This window comes from Poecilia mexicana, unplaced genomic scaffold (assembly GCF_051168715.1).
Source record: "Poecilia mexicana isolate PSO_F unplaced genomic scaffold, ASM5116871v1 scaffold_22, whole genome shotgun sequence".
Taxonomy (NCBI): Eukaryota; Metazoa; Chordata; class Actinopteri; order Cyprinodontiformes; family Poeciliidae; genus Poecilia; species Poecilia mexicana.
Window position 1 is genome coordinate 19,943,516 of NW_028263391.1, and position 4,558 is coordinate 19,948,073.

Here is a 4,558-nt window from a genome sequence, read left to right on the forward strand (position 1 = left end):
TGAGGTTCCACAAAATATTTCAATCAGATTGAGATTCGTACTGGGCCATTGTAACTTCTTGTTCCTTTTCGTTTTCTTGGCATTGACCGGTTGTGCTTTTTGTCTTGCAAACATCGGCTTGGGTTGCCTTTACAAACTCACATGGTTGTTTCTCTTTGGTTTTCAACCAAAGCACAGTTACCTTTAGAAACTTGTGATATTTGCTCCTTCCTTGCTCTGCTCGGGTCAACTTTGATCGGTCGTGTCCATTTTTTAACTTTGTTGACTGCTCTGTGTAAGCTTCCGTCTTGCTCTGCATGACGTCTGAGGGTAGGGTTGTGTTTTTGTTGAACTTTGAGGAAAATACAGCACACAAGGAAGCATTGTCCTGTCCCAGTAGGGCGGCTGGGTGACGGGACAGCCCGACCATGCATGCAGCTTGTATCATGATGACATTGCCGCTCAGGGGAGTCAGCAGCAACCACGCAGAACAAGTCTCACGGTAAAGCCTCGGAGGGTGGCAACAAAGTGGGCTCCAAGCAGATGGATGGATCTGAAATCAGACTGTTCCCAGATCTGCACTGAAACTGCAGTACACAACAAGGCTCACAGGACTCAGTCACCTTGATGGAGCCACTTGTCATCTTATCAGATGAATTAACAGACACTAATAAAGGGAGTGTATTGTGCAAAATATTTTTTTAGTTGTATATTATGTTACAGTGTCATTCCCTCATCAAAAACATACTTGGAGTGTCGCTTTACCTATTTTATGCATGTTTGAGGAATCATTGAATCTCCTACAGCAGCCAGTCAGAGTGACTGAACCATTGCTCATATGTTATCTTGAGTTATTATAAGATGCTATATGTAATAAACATAACTTAAAAGAATCTTGACTTCACAATTTGAAGCTTTGACCTTGGTCTGTGTCCGTTTAGGAAGCTCCTAGGCTTTCTAACACGCTACCTGTTAGAAAGTTATGTCCACGATTTATACATGTGGACATAACTGGACAATACAAGTAAGGACAAATATGAAAACTTAACCATGAAATTAGTTTTTTGTGGCTGCATATCTGAAGGGATACCAGTGCAGCATTGTATTCTGATGTTATCCAACATCTGGAATCAGAGTTGACTTTTCCTTTTGATGCCTCTGAAAGGGACAAAGCTAGATGAGTCTCTCCAGCAGGCGACGGGGGTTTAGGGGTGGAATAGCTGAAGGGTAGCTGGGTGGGTGGGTGGGGGGTTGGTGATCCCCTGTTTCTTTGCAAACACAACAACAACAACTGCAGCAACACACTCGTCGCTGCGCTCCTGATGTATTTTCAGGCAAAAACAGGCATATTTGCCAGCTGTGTAATTTACTGCGGCTCTCATTTGCATATTAAAGCTTTAATTAGCCCCTCTGAGCGTGAGCGTGTCTCAGTGTGTGCGTGTGTGCTAGGTTGGGGTACGGAGTTGGGGGTATAATCACTTCAATGTGCAGTCAAGAGAAGAGCGGGATGGGTTTGGATCAGGGCTTGGTTCGAGTCCTGGGGTAAGTGGTGCTGCTCCGTGCTCCGGTTCTGATCGATCACAGCAAGAGTCATTTCCAAAAGGCCCAGAGAAGGGTGACATTTTCTATCCTGAGAAAACATCCAAAATGTAACATCTACATTTCCATTCGAACAAGAACTGATGTCTGCAAAAAAATTTTTTTTTTTTTTTTGCGAGGATGAGGTAGATTTTCAGCTGTATCGAAATTAGTGTATTTCACAAAAGTGCAATGGAAACAAGTTTCTTTTTTATGCATCACACAAGTCATGTGATCAACAACCGCATGGTACTACTGGTGGAAAAGATGAAGAAGACAACAGGAAGTGGTATGACGGTGATGGTACGGTACAAATATATTCATGTGTGATTTTAATTGCGTTTCTTATTTAGTGGAAACACCGCAAATGCGAAATTGTGTTTTTTCGACATTAGCGTAATGTTGACAAAGTTTTGCACACAATTGTAATGGAAATGCAGCTAATGGAGAAATGAATGACTGGATTTTTCTCCTTGATCTGTCACATCTGGGACTTAACTTTAGGTGGGAGATGATTTCTAGATGGATGAGATATTTACGTTCCAAGGGCTAAACTAAACTGCTTGGTCTGATTATGGTCTGAGCTTCGAGACTAAATGTCCTACATAAATTGTTAACATAACGTCATATTCAAATATTATTGAATATTCCAATAGCATATTCAGTAGCATACTTCTTGTGTGACCCTGATGCTGACCTCAGTTTTTTATAAACAAGACTTTAGTGCTTTCTGTGCAGTAGAGTTGCACATATTCAGTTAATTTGCTAATGAGTTCTTTTTAAAAACTTGCTTTGATTTGATTGATGAAGTTTTATTTTGTTGTTTTGTTTCACTCAGCAACTTCTCTGTAACACTTGTCACATCAACACTTTTGTGGAGCCACACAGTAGTTTTATGCAGAGGGGAATTTTCTCAATGGTCATAGCCCAGTAAGTACACATTTCCCACTAAGACATGCAACACGCTCGCTCAAACAACTTGGCATAATGACCAAAACACTGGAAGTTCTGCAATTGATATGGGTCTCCTCTGCATAAGAGGGGGCGTATGTATATAAGCTGAGCACAAGTGGGGGTATCGGATCGCATCGGCTTTCAGCGGGCATGTCCTGAGGCGCCACGCTCAAACAGTCACCCATCAGCAGCTGGCAGCCTCTCATCTGACTACCATGAAGTCCCATGCATGTCTATCTCTCTCCCTCCCTTCATCCACAAGCCACATCCCTTTCACTTGTGAATGGCGGGCTGACTGCAGAAATTGCCCCTGTCCACTATGTGTGCTGAATATTTAACTATGAATATGAAATATTTTGGCAAGACTTCAACCACCTTCAAAAAGTGAGAGCCCCTGCAGCTCTCTGAGCATGCAATCCAAATATCCCGAGCTCTCTGTGCTCTCCTGAATCGATCATCCCGCCGCTGTATGGAGAGATGTCAGGAGACCGAGTGCTGAGTGATCTTCTCCGGTTGGCCACCGGAGTCAGCGACTGAAAGTGAAGCTGAGGAAGATAAGCAAAGGCTGCTGCAGTTTAGGGTTCAGGAAGAACCCGAGTTTCAAACCTTTTACTCTATCTTCCGTCATACTCCTCCTGAACGGAGGTCGATAGTGGTGAATAAAGTTCAACATCGAGCAGTTGAGAGTTTAACATGTTCTGTTCCTGGAATTTTGTTTACAGAGTTAATAAAAGCAGCTTGTACAGCTTCTTTCAGAGACTATACTACAGTAAACATGTATGCACATGAGAAACAAAAGAAGAATTTAATCCATTTAGTTCATAATTAAGGAGCATTCAAAGGTTTTTTTATTCATGTTTTGACTTAAACAGAAAAGAAACATGCAACAGACTGAAATAAAGATATAAAATATGAAAATGTGCAATAACATCAGGTCAAATGAATAACATATCATTACAATTATTTTCTATATCAAACTATGATAAGGAGGTGAGGGCTTGTTTGGTGGCAGTGGTCCCTCCACCTGTAAGCAGGTGAGGAACATATTGACAGTCCAATACAGAAATATGAAACAATCACAATCACAACTAGAGAAATTTGCACTTTCCAGTTAATCTAACATATTTTATGGACTATGGGAGGTAAAGAAGAGTACCCAGAGAAAACCCACACATGCAGAAGGAGAACACACACACCTGGTCTATTAACTATCTGAGTTTCTGTTTTTTTTCCCTGCCTGCTGTACAGAAGCTCAATGCTTATTTTATTAAACAAAAAGGTTATGTTTGCTATGATTTGGGTATTGAAAACCTGGAACATTAGTTCAGAATTTGGTGATTAGGCTTTTCTAGTCCAGACTGGCAGCCATAGTCACCCAGTCTAATGTACAGCCGTGCCTACATCCATACACCAAGTGGCAGGGGAGGAAGCTGAACGCTTACCTGCATCTTTCCAACTGCAACACAGCCACTCTTCCCACAGAAGAGCCATAAACTTGAAAACAGTCTGTTCCAGACCCAAGTACATGCTCAAATCTTTGCATGTCATGATTTTTCAGATAGCTGCTGGACTTTTTATTTATTTTTTTTGACACTATAGTATCTCTGCATTGGATTGCTACATAGCTTCTAATTTAGAGTGATTCTAAATGAGATTGATCATATTGTCACTGATTTGCACAGACAGCATGAACTGATGTGGGAGCAGTAATGGGAAGATTATCTCAGATGTTCACCTGGACCTGAACTGACTGCAGCTTCTATCCAGAGTCAGCATCCTTCCTTCCTACTAAGGTTCAGTAATTTTCCTCAACCTATTCTTGAAGAATAAAACTAAAATGAAATTGGATTGGATGAGTTTGACTGCAGAGCTTCTCATTTATCAAAGGTTCAGCGAATATGCTGGTGTTCCTGCCGTGGAGATGTTAAACAAAGCTTAAGCCATATGTTGGTGTTAATCAGCAGATGGTCACTGTGTTGCTGACCAGGTTGTTGTTGCTGGTGTCATCCTGCCTGACTTGAGACAGACTTTTCCTTCTCAGCCTCTG